The sequence below is a fragment of the Aphelocoma coerulescens genome, unplaced genomic scaffold (assembly GCF_041296385.1).
Source record: "Aphelocoma coerulescens isolate FSJ_1873_10779 unplaced genomic scaffold, UR_Acoe_1.0 HiC_scaffold_87, whole genome shotgun sequence".
NCBI lineage: Eukaryota > Metazoa > Chordata > Aves > Passeriformes > Corvidae > Aphelocoma > Aphelocoma coerulescens.
The window spans coordinates 47,194-60,658 of NW_027184071.1; positions in this window are offsets into that span (position 1 = coordinate 47,194).

The window sequence follows — 13,465 nt, forward strand, 5'->3', positions numbered from 1 at the left end:
ACACATAATACATATCCCCACAGCAACACAGAGGGACATCAAGTGATGCAGGATAAGGGGGAATGGCTTCCCAGTGCCAGAGGACAGATTAGATGGGATATTGGGCAGGAATTGTTCCCTGGCAGGGTGGGCAGGCCCTGGCACAGGGTGCCCAGAGCAGATGGGGCTGCCCCTGGATCCCTGGCAGTGCCCAAGGCCAGGCTGGACATTGGGGCTTGGAGCAGCCTGGGACAGTGGAAAGTACTTTCAAGTATGGGTTTTCCCTGTGAATTCTCTTTCTAAGAGAAATTCATACTTCCCACTTTTATTAGGGGCTAATGTTACATTAAATCAATTGTGAGTAAGGCTACAGAAGAGAAAATGAAGATCACGTTTTTCTGAGTATATGTCACATGCTTCTAAATATCACGAAAATCAGCAATTTACAAAAGGCTGTACTGCTATTAAGTGGAGAATATCTTCTCCTTTACAACCAAGCCTCTAAACTTATCAAGTACATGACCTTAGGGTAGACAAGGACAATTGGTTCTCCACCATCAGCGCCCCATTTTTTGTTTCTTTTTTCTTCTCTTCTCATGCAATCATTATTGCTCCATTCACTTACAGGTGAGCTTATTTGACTGTATTCAACTGCACAGAAGACTTCAGACATCTTACCTATTTGAAGTCCTTGTACATCACAGCTGAAAGAAACTTTAGGGGCAGTGAGAGCTGCTCTATCTTGATAAGTCTCAAGCGAAGTCGTAGAAACTTTAATGAAATTGGAGTGAATTAATGAGTTGCCCAGCTGAAGGAAGGCATTGCAAGGCTCTGCAAGTGCTATAATAGTGTCTGTAGTAAGCATTCAGCCATGCAGTAATTACTGCAATTATTCAGCTAGGCTTCAAACTTGTGTAGATGCACACCAGGACATTGAAAAGGAGATCGAAAACAAAGCCAAAAACCAACAACAGGAAAGCCCAACTCTTAAATTCAGAGTTAACACACCGCCGTCAATCTCAAAACAGGTTAGTTTTATTTATATTCACAAACAATCCGTTGTTCATGAGGCAAAGCAGAGCAGCTGTTACTCATCATTAGCAGGAGTTATCCCTGCTAATGGATTGTCCAATGTCATTTGACTGAACTGCTTGGTGTTGCCAAACCGTAACCACCAATAAATGTCTGTGAACATGACTGGACATAACAAATTAATCCACTCAGTTGCATGCCCTTAAAAACGCAGGAAAAAAAAAAAAATCCTCTGTGACTGGAGGAGGGATTTGAATTTTTTGCTGATCAGAGAGTGATGAAGTTCTCTTCCAGGAAAGATATCTGGGCTTATACAGCTAAACCCTTGAAGTCTGGCATCTGAAAGGACACAGAACACCAAAGAGATTTTGCAAAAGCTGAATGGAATAATTACTTCACTAATCTTGTAGGCTACACTCTACCCCATGTGACAACTGCTTCTCTGCAAATTTATGCCTTTGCTCGGTCATACTCTGGTGGTCATTGACTATAAGATTTTTTTTTTCAATAAGAAATCTATTGAATTTTGTCTATTTTTAATCTACTTTGAGCTCAAATCCATTCTCCAGGGAGTGAACATTGTTCCTTCTAATTAATGAAATAGTGCTGATTCTTACACAATCACGAGATGTATATTTTCCTGTGGAATATAAAGCATTTATGGTTATTTTAATTATGGTTTTCTAATCACTTTTACATCATTTCTATGACTGTATACTTCTACAGTCATAGAAACATAAATTCATATAATTATATTACTATTTTTTCAAACATGAGTATATGTTTACAACTGAATCAAAAGCCTTGTTATCACCAAAATATATCTTGCCTATTTCTTCTCTTGCTGCATGGGTCTTAAACAGTTTGACGTGAGTCAGCTTTTCCAATATCTTGTCACCACACCCTTCCATAAAAAACAGAGCTTTTCTAAGCAGCATCTCGTCTGGCATTTTGCCCTGCAGGCTGATCACCTGTTACCTTGTTACTTGTGCTAATAACATGAGTTATTATGAGTCCCATTATTATCAGCGGGTCTTGTTAGTGAAAACTGTATCCGCATCAGAGGATTGCTGTATTCATGGATTAGTTTTAGACTAAAAATGACACAATTCGTACATGCTTGGCTTGAAACCAGACATAAATTGCGTCATTTTGGCAGGATAGACACATCATAGAATCATTGTGGAATGGGTTGGAAGGGACCCCAAAGCCCATCCAGTGCCACCCCCTACCATGGGCAGGGACACCTTCTACTATCCCAGACTGATCCAAGCCCCAATGTCCAGCCTGGCCTTGGGCACTGCCAGGGATCCAGGGGAGCCCCAGCTGCTCTGGGCACCCTGTGCCAGGGCCTGCCCACCCTGCCAGGGAACAATTCCTGCCCAATCTCCCATCCAGCCCTGCCCTCTGGCCCTGGGAAGCCATTCCCTGGCTCCTGTCCCTCCAGCCCTTGTAAAGAGTCTCTCTCCATCTTCCCTGCATAAATGCATAATTAATATTTAAGGATGAGTGGGCAAAGGGAGAGGTGGTGTAGTCATTCAAAGGAGTGCTAAATTCTTCAGCAATAGAGTATGCTGAGCACGTGGGGGAGTTGTGTGTTGAAACCAGAAAAAATCCTGGTCTTCAGTTTAAGATGAACTGTTCTGAGAGCAGATGTGGTTGTCTCCTTTTATTCTGGGATGGAGGCTGAGAGGGAAGAGGAGGGGAGGGCAGAAGGTTGCCTACTCTACTCCAGGCTGCATCACCCAGAGCTTGGCCACTAGAACCATCAGGGGCTTTTACCACCTGCACCCACTATATTCATCAACTCCATGTCATTGTATACATATAAAAAAAGTTTATTTAAGCTTCTTAAAGGTTATTTCTTTGCATAAGCAATGAGAATGCCTGACAGTGATTTAGAGCCAACCACTACACATCATTAATGAACGTCAACCTTGCAGAATGCTGCTTTGAGGTTTGAAAAGGAGCTGATTCGTCAATCTTCTCAATGTTTCCATCACTGTGATAATTTCCCAGGTCTATACATGAGTCTGTATTAATTGCATACATATATTTTATATTTTTTTGTATATATAATGTTTATACCTATGTAAATATATATGGAAATAAAGCATACATGTCTTTACAGTTACACCAGCTACAAACCAGTGGTGAAAGGATATCAAAGCTTCAGCCTTTTCATTTATTGACTATCAGACCTCATCTTCCTCATGCTACTCAAGTACTCTGAGAATGACGTATTTTCACTTTTTATGTCCTCTTTGCGTTGTATCTCATCCTCTGATGAGGCTTTTCTGATTTTACCCTTTCCATTTGTAGTTGGCACATCTGCTGAATCTTCATACAATGTCAGATTAATTAGGCACAAAGTCAGCCCATGCTGTGTGTTGGGCATATCTGGATGTATCCAGACCTTCAGCAAAACATGAATTCCAATATTTAAAAACATCTATACTAGAAAAAAAAAAATTAAAATCTATGCTTATACTGTTAACATAAGTGGTATGATAGATTTCATTATCACCAGTGAAACTCTACTCAAATATTGTTATAAACTTTTAAAGTTATATGTGAAGTTAGGTGTGGTGTTTTGGCTTGGTTTGATTTTTTTTTTTTTTAAACTGGCTTATATCTACACTAGTTTTACTGTTTCTTCTTAGTTTAGGGATGTAATCTGCCAATTTTTTTTCCCCTTAAATCAATAAGCTGGTATGTATGGGGCCAAGCCACATACAGGTGAGAGAACAAAAGTAATAAAACAAATCACATCCTCATTTCTTTACAGAATCTTTTTTACAAGTTTCTCTGGTAGGAGGTTAAGTATAATTAGATGTCCACTGTCTTGAGTGATATGCAGAATTCTTGAATAATTTATCATTTATTCTGTAGCCAAAAGACATGGTCCCAAATTTCAGTAGCTATTTTTCCCCCTTTTTCAGATCTGTATGCTTTTTTGGTTTCTTAAAGTTAGCATGGAGTGAAGTAAGTTCATCTAGAAAAATGGTGATTTATACAGAGGAGGAATATTCCTGTCTGATGTAAATTGAAGAAACTACAATGACATGACAGACCAATATCTCAAGGCAGATATGCCATTTGACAACTTGCTGTGTAATTTTTTTATACTCATCCTTGTGTCCTGATCAATAGTAATATCTAGTTTACCCAGGCTATAAATGTATATTCTGATTTATTTTCCAAATTGCCCCACTTTAATGGAGCCTCAAGGTGCCAAAAAAAAAAAAAAAAAAGCAAAAAGTAAGGAAAGGAAACCCCATTCTCTTTTCAATCAGAGAAAAAAAAAGGCAGTAAGATGGTTACAAATATTCATCTGCTTTTCTGCCACACTAAAACCATAGCTTTGGAGCTGAAGTGTTTCCTCAGTGAACAGGTCTTGCATTTTCTTGTTGTCTGAAGTATTTCTCTAATGTTTATGGGTCACCCCTTATGTCCACAGCACAATTTGACATCACTGTGACTCAGCTCCGAGGACAGACCCAAACATCTGTGGGGAGCCAAGAACAGAAAGGGTCTCCTCCTGTAGCCTTCCAAAAGAAACTCTGCAATGTGTTGAGACTAGAGTTGATTTGGTCTGCAATAGAACCATCCCTAATTTTCAGATTCTAGTCCCACATTAAAAATCTGTCCTATAAAGGTCATTTCATCTCTACACGGATGGAGTTGGAGATTTACCTAATTTTACTCTTAAGGGACAGATATGACAGGTTCTCAAAAGATTCAGAGATCTAGATCAGATACAGCTGACTCAAAATGTCTATTTTTTTCCAAACCACTCTTAAAGAATAGAGGATTATAATGTTCTCTCCCAAAGATCTAGCCTTCTTTGAATTAAACAGTTTATGAAGAAACAAAAGATGTCAGCCCAAGCTATAGCCCTCTGTTTCTAGTTTTGATCAGATTAGACAATTATTTATGTTTAAAATATTTAAGCACTTTTAAGAGACTTTTTCCAGCCTTTTAAAATATTTGTCTTCTTCAAAGAATTTTGTAAGAAGGTAATATCTTGATTTGATTTGAAATTTTTTGTATTTGAAAGGATAAAAATGATTGCATTGATCAAGAGGGACAGTAAGTGCACAGTGATAAGTAAATCACATTCATTCTAAACCCAGACTTAATTTTATCAAACAAATCTTGAAGGAGAAGATACTCCACAAAGATATCTGTTACAGCCAGGATTTGAAAAACATGCATGTTAAAACCAGTTATATTCTCAGTAATGTCAAGCTATGTATGAGAATTCATTAATAAAAGGCAAAGTGACAGACTCTAATTACTCCACTTTTAAAAAGTGGATATAAATATTACACAGAAGGTTTTTATGAACATATAGGGGAAATTACAGTGATAAGACAGCAGTGTTTTTCCAGCACATTGGGGCAGCTTGTCCTGCAGCACCAGCAAACTTTTGCTTGCCGATAAGGATGGCTACACAGCAATTTCATTACCCACTCATTGAACCACAGTGCCCTGTTTGTCCTTGGAGGATCATTACAGATGTTTGTAATTTAGCAGGACATTCCTAAACCCATTAATCCAGGGTCCACTTCCAACGTATTATTTGATCAAAGGCATTAAGTGGTTGTTTTCCTTGCTTCAATCTCCAATTCGAAATAAAAATAACAAAAGGGAGCAAACAAGCAAATAAAAAAATCCCAGCACATTTTAGAGGCAGTTTATTTTTCATGTCTTGCGCAAGTAAATATTATGCCCTTCTCCATTTTGGCATATTCAGGGTTTTTTTCATTTTCTTTTTTTCTTCATAAAGCATGCATTAGATATAAGCAGCTTTATCTTAAAGCAGGGTGTAGCAGTCTCACATAAGAAACCTTGGTTAGCATTTTAAAGCCAGAAAAGAACAATTTCTAGAGAGGAACTGTAAAGAAGACAGGGAAATTTTATGCTGTTTTGATGTGTTAGCTGAACTCACTCCTCCACACTGCAGACTGGTCCCTCACAGTCAGGCAGACACTTCTGCTGAAGTAGGGACTACACCTCACAGCAGAATGCATACATAGCAGCCAGCATAATTATTGTCAGATTCCTCATAAAGAATGTAATTTCAGCTCCTGAGACATCATAAAAATAGCACATGTATTGATATAAACATGGATTTTAAAGCTCAGCATTTCACAAGCATTAATATGATAATATAGGTGATAGCTTAAGTCACAATACAATATTTCATGCAGCACATTTTTTCCTCACATAAACACAAAACCACATGATGGAGAGCTGAAGTTGTGACAGATCATTATTTATTTTATTTTGTTTAGGTTTATTTATGTTTACCTTCCAAAAAAAAAAAAAAAGAAGAAGAAGAATTAAAGTAGCCATTGAGTTATTCGGCATGCTCTAAAATGGCTGCCTTTTTCTTCAAGGAAATTTGTGAGCAGGAACAAAGAGTGTTTGTTATTCAGAGAAGAATATTTGTATGGAACTGTTAGATTTTTTAATATCAATTTTAAAACCCTTCTTTACTACATTATGAGATTTACAGTTCAAGGTTAAAACTCCCAGTCCCATTAAACTAAGCACATTATCTCCTTGTTTCATAAACGTAGTATTACAATATAAAACAGAGCATACAGAAGAACATGATCTAGCAAAATTGAAGGATCTACACTAGTCCAAGATGGGGCTTTTATATAGAGAGGAAAGAATTTTTTAAGGAAATATATTCTTCCTCTGCAAAATATGCAGGATACTGTCACATAACATTTCTGACCCTCTCCGTGGCCACTGAAAAAGTCCCCAACACAGCAGAGAGGTCACTTCTTGGAGCAAGATCTCCCTCTGTTCTGTACCTGCACCTGTAAGATGGAAGCAAATTTAAACCTTCGATTACATTTCAGTAGCAGCCTGTCTCTTAAATGGTTATAAATTTATGAGCTCCTGTTAATTTTTAAACAGGGAAACAGCAAGAGTAGCAGCACACATTGCTTCAAATTCATGTTTTAACATCAGTTGCTTCATAAAAGTAGATCAGAAAGGTTATGGAGCCAATACTTGCATAGTCAGCGTTCATTAAACAAGTGGCCTTGGCTTCTCTGAGGCTTGTACAGCTTGGCATGAATATGTCACAAGGCTTTGCTGAGCACTGGGGAGAAAGAAAAAGAAATCAGGGGCTTTTTGTCCAGCTTGTGCTGAAATAAAAATTGCCTCTTCAGCACTCTGAGAGTGAGTGGCTTTCCCTGAAGCTTCTTAGTTTGACATGGGCACCAGACCATGCAGCTGGATTGAACTCAGGTGAAGAAAGTAAAGAAAAAGAAGTTTAGCAATGCTGAAGAGAGAACTTGCTGTATTGCTGCTCCAAGAACATTAGTAAGTGGAAATATCCCACCAAGAATTAATAAAATTTCTTATTTCCCTGTATATTTGAGAGAGGAGGGAAGAAGTCATTATCTTGAGGTGGGGTCAATTTCTGTATTTGCTGGAACATTCCTGCCTGGACTCTGGGGGAATTTCATCTTGCTAAACTTTTCTTGTCAACTGCATGTCCTTGTTAACAGCCTCACAGGAGTGTGATCCATGTTGAGCTACCCAAGGATTTCTGAATGCTGAATTCTGAACCAGATCTGATGTTATTTTTCTCCAGGAACAAGAGCTCCTGTAATTAATGTCTGTAACTTGATGCAAATAACACCTATCCAAGCAATGAAAAACATGAGTAAATTTGTTGGCACTTGCACAATTATATTAAATTTCAACTGGGCTGAGATTTTTTATTCTATATCATTTTCTTTCTGACATTATTTAGTTAGAACTCACTTCTTTGTTAATACATATGTCTGTGGAACCCTAATGCTTATGAAAACTGGTGGTCTGCTGGGTTCCTTACAAATAGACAAAATGTAACCTTCAGTTTCAAAATAGTTTTGTTTGTTTGTTCACTAATTTTTACAATGTCCTTATCAGGCTATTTAAAGTACTTTTCTTTCCCATTGAAGGGAGCTGTGAAGGAGACATTTGCCTGCACTGCAGATACTCGGTGACAGTGGCCAATTTTGACATGCCTATGAGTTCTGACTTAGAGCAATATGTTTAAAGCTTTTATTAACAATTCTGCAGTACAGTCTGGAGCAGATTGAAACTGCAATATATTTTGATACCTTATGAACTCATGAGCACCTCAGCTACATAGAGACAGACAGTCTACAAATGACTGATACAGAGACTCCTGAAAAGAACACATGGGTCAGACAGTATATTCCATCAGAAAACTATGTTTTACAGCTGAATTATCATGATGCATGTATTTGGCTGTAAATTAAAACTCAGTGTAAAAGTTTTCAACGTGGGCCAAAAAGTTTCAGTGTCTAAAAACTTCACTTAATTTTATAGAGTGGAATCATACATAGATAAGGTATCTAAGTGTGGTGGCAATTTTTAGATGTAGATATATATGTAAGATATATATGAGCACAAAAATACAAGCATAGATGGTCAGCTACTGGTGTGTGTGCTTAAAAATTTGGCCAAAGATTTCTTCAGCAAGAGGTAACTGAAATTTTGTATTAAGTGGTTTAACCTTGCACAGCTTTACAGTGTGTCCTTTATCACATTTCCACTGAGTTTATGATTAATTGACCTCTCAAGCTATTAAACTATTCTGCCTTGTATTGTTAGCCTGATTGTAAATCAGCTCACTATTTTTCGTAATATTTTCCAGTGGTTTTAAAGTTAATGTGGTTGGAAGGACATTGCTCTTCTTTTCAGATTCAAAATGCTCTTCCTAAAGAACAATTGCAGCAGTTTTGTGTTTAAAACACACATAGGCCGAGTGTTGCAAGATCATTTTCCTTAGCAGCCTGATAGATAAATCTTCATAAATTAACCTCTTGGCTGGGGATTGCCCCAAGTTCAGCTGCATGACTCACTCTGAGTGAACTCACCTCATTTTCCTCGTAAGTGTTGGAAGGTGTGACTGCCTGACTGGAGCATGGGGCAGGCACAGAAAACAGAAGCCTGAAGTCTACAGTTCAGCTTAATTTCTTAAGGGAAAGACTCTTTTGAGCATCCATGATTCACACACCTTCTGGTTTGTTTTGTTTTGTTTTGTTTTGTTTTGTTTTGTTTTGTTTTGTTTTGTTTTTAATATTGTGGTATTTGCCCATTTAATAGAAGTTCAGATGCTTTGCAGGCAAATTACCAGGAGCTTGTGGGCACTTGAGAGACTCATGTGGACGCCTGTTTAGATTCAGCATGAAACAAGTTGACAGAAAGGCAGCAGCAGTGCAGTGTGCATGCCTTCTTGCAGGATGTTAACTTGATTTTTCACGTTGTCACTGCTTCTGGACCTCACCATGTGCATTTCCCTGATAAGGCTGCTCCCTCCTTTTGGAAGTCCATACTGCTGACCTTGCATTCATTTGGAGTAGAAAGACTGGTGCTGGCTGCAGCAGATTAATATGAGCTCTGATCATGTTGGTTTTGATTAAGGTGCTGAGGTTACAGAAATGTAATTTGTACCCCACAAGGTACCATAGTATGAACAGTGACAGTAATTAATCTTTTGCCTTCTGATGGCAGTGATAAAATAGCTGCTGCTGCTTCTAATAACTTCGTTCATGTTCCAGAAAGGAAAATTTACCTGCCCCATGAAGAAAAATAGTTATGCTTTCCATGTGTCTAGAAGATTTTACTCTTTGAAGTCAATGGCTGTTCTTAGAAAGACAATCTGTTGTTTTAAAAAATACTTCTGAGATCCTTATTTACCATAATAAGGATTTTGGTTTCTCAAGAAATCTATCTAACTGTGGGATATAAAATGTTTTAAAAACTTAATCAAAAAGGAGAAGAAAATACAGAGTTGTTCCAGGGGACAAAAAGGTTAACTTTGCAACAACTTCTCATGTAATTAAACAAAATCTTTAAAAATCTGTTGATTAATACTGAAATCATAATAGAACCTAAACGTGGTTTCTCTCACAAGGGAGAGAAAGGTCAATGATCTTCTCCATGAGGCACTTTTTGCAGTAATATTTACATTTGTTATTTATAAATATTGTTGTGCATATATTAATCTATATCTTTAAAGCATCGAAGCAATATTGGAAAAAAAGATGCAATTCTTGCATTTTTCCTATCATGTCCCAAGAGAAACAATATATTAGGCTGTTCTCAGTATGAACTTACATATAAAATTGCTGTTTCCTTCTTTCTTCTTTTTGTAAATAAAAATTGCTACCAAAACCTTGTGTTTCTTTACTAAAGCACATCACCACTGGACGTGTCTCTACCACATTTCCACTTTCCAAGGTCAATTGGTGGCAACCAATCAGGAGCCACAACAAAGCCACATCTTCAAAACTGGGATATTGTCTCGGTTTTGGAGACAAAACTTCAGGAGGAAACACTCCGGAGTGACTGTCTCCTCCCAAGGGAAAAGGGCCTCCCATTTTCCTACACCAACTAGACAAGTGGGTCACAGCAAGGGAAAGTGGAAAAAACCCAAATTGTTTATTAACACCAAACAAAACAGGGTAGAACAGAAAAAAAATCCAAAACCCAACTCAAAATACAACAAATTCCCAGAGAGGGAACAGATACCCAGGCTCGGACCAGCCGGGGCCACCCTGCGGGCTCCCTGGACCGGCAAGGAGGGAAGGGAGGCAGTGAGGCAAGGGGGAGGGAAGGGAAAAAGAACAAGAAATAACAACAGAACCTTTTTCCAGCTAGCTGCGACACAAAAGAAACCCAAACAGCAGCACAGCGCTCCTGGTGCAGTCCTTCTCGAGACCTGCCGAGACCTCGGAGCCCCGAGCCATTGGGCTCCACTGTTCAGCTGACCCACACCCAGGTCCCATGGGTCCAGCCCCACTCCCCAGGTCCATCTTAAAGACACAGCGTCTCTGGGCGTTAAGCAGATGGTTAAGGAATAAAACAGCTTCATAACATCACCCCAGGACACTCCACCCCTCATTCCATACCATCTGCTCAATGCCCAAGTTAATACATTTCAACTTTAAACACACATGTTTATACATATATATACAGCTAGGAATTGGATCTCTTGGGCAGGTCCCCTGACTGTTCTTTTTGATGGCAGAGCCAGCTTCCAGGAGAATCTGGATGATTTTCTCTCCTTTCCCAAATACCTCTGATGCTGTGTTCCCCCACACAATGATGTCATCAATGTACTGCAGATGTTCTGGAGCCTCACCCTTTTCCAGTGCAGCCTGGATCAGTCCATGGCAGATGGTGGGACTGTGCTTCCACCCCTGGGGCAGTCGGTTCCAGGTGTACTGCACACCCCTCCAGGTGAAGGCAAACTGAGGCCTGCACTCTGCTGCCAGAGGAATGGAGAAAAATGCATTGGCAATGTCAATAGTGGAGTACCACTTCACTGCTTTGGACTCCAGCTCATACTGGAGCTCCAACATGTCCGGCACAGCAGCGCTCAGTGGTGGAGTCACTTCATTCAAGCCACGATAGTCCACTGCCAATCTCCATTCCCCGTCAGACTTGCTTACAGGCCAAATGGGGCTGTTGAAGGGTGAGTGGGTCTTGCTGACCACCCCTTGGCTCTCCAGCTCACGGATCATTGTGTGGATGGGAATCACAGCATCTCTATTTGTTCGGTACTGCTGGCGGTGCACTGTCGAGGTGGCAATTGGCACTCGCTGCTCTTCAGAAGCCCAACTGCAGAAGGATTCTTGGTCAGCCCAGGCAAGGTGTTCAATTGCCAAATGCCCTCTGCCTCCACAGCAGCTATTCCAAAGGCCCACCTGAGTCCCTTTGGGTCTTTGAAATACCCGCTCTGGAGGAAGCCTATACCCAGAATACACGGGGCACTTGGGCCAGTCACAATAGGATGTTTCTTCCGCTGTTTTCAGCTTCAAGCAGGGTCAACTGCTGCGATCCCCCTGTTACTCCAGAAATAGAAATCAGTTCTCCGCGACGTGTCTCGATGGAATCAATTTGCACTGCGTGCCCGTGTCAACCAAGGCTTCATATTTCTGTGGTGCTCATGTGCCAGGCCATGGGACGCACACTGTCCAAAAGACACGGTTTTCCCTGGCCTCTACCTGGCTAGAGGCAGGGCCCCTCTAGTCCTGGTTATCATTCCAAACTCTAGCTACTTCCCTTCTGGTGGAACTCCCTCTCTGAGCATTACCATCCTTCAATTCACGCACCCCTGCCGCCAGGACAGAAGTTGGTTTTCCATCCCACCTCCTCATGTCTTCCCCACTGTCACAGAGGAAGAACCACAGTTCAGCTCTTGGGCTGTACCCTCTCTCCCTGGCCGTGGGACGTCTGCTTCTGGTAACAGGTCCTCTGGTCTGCACTGATGCGATTTGGAGAATGCCCTCTTTCAGCTCCTTCCTGACTTTCTGATGAGTCTTGTCCCTCCCATCTTCCATCTTCTGTATGGTCTCTGACAGACTCCTTTCCACAGCTGCGATTCTTGCTTGTGTCGGGCTGTGCACAGTGTTTGCATATGCCCGGAGCCTCCTCACCACAGAACTCACTGTCTCGTCCCCATCATTGCACGTCATCATTGCCAAAGCAGGGGCGTGGTTTGGAGACGCGTATCGTGCAAGTTTCAGCCACATCACCGGTGTACATTTTACCATGTCAGGGCTCCTAATTGCTTGGTCATCTGAGAATATGATCTCTATCACTGCCAGTTCTCTCAGGCATTGAATCCCTTGTTCCATGATCTTCCAGGGGTTTAGGTGCAGCTGGAGATCTTCCCGGCACAGATATATTTCCTTCACACTTCTTAAGAGCCGTGTCCAGAGACTGAGAGCTTCAGGCCCCCTTGTCATCCCTTGGTCAATACTCGGATCACATGACAGGGATCCCAAATGCCTCACTTCAGGGCCATCCAGAATTGTACCATCGCCTGCAGCATCCCAGATCCGGACCATCCAAATCAATATAGTTTCATCAGGCTGTCGGGTGTAATCCTTCCTCAGGGTACGAAGTCCTTCTACAGACAGGGACTCAGTGATGATTTCAGGTTCCAGTTCCTCTGCGGGCTGTGAAGGTCCTGGCTGCCCATCATCATCTACTGGGCAAATGGATTTGGCTTTGTGTTTCTTTCTCTGGACAGGGGAAATTGTTATTGGTTTAGGCTCCCCCTCTGCTTTAGCTGCAGCTGGAGTGATTTGGGGTGTCTGCTGGCTTATTCTCCTGCCCCTCTGGCTGTGTCTTCTGCCCTACAGAATCCAGCAGTGTGCGGTAAGCATTAGCCGGGACCCAGAAAATGGCGATGAGCTTTTTCTTTTCATTGGCATTGTTATTGCAGTTTTCCTTCAGATACCTCCCCACCTCAGCTGGATTCTGAATTTGTTCAGGGGGGAAGTTCCAGGCTACTGGGTCAGAAAACTGCTTCAGGGTCAGGCCTATGTCCTCCCATACCCCACAGCACTTAGGATTTTCCACAACTGGGGCAGGTGTCTGGCCAACCCCTCTGGAAATC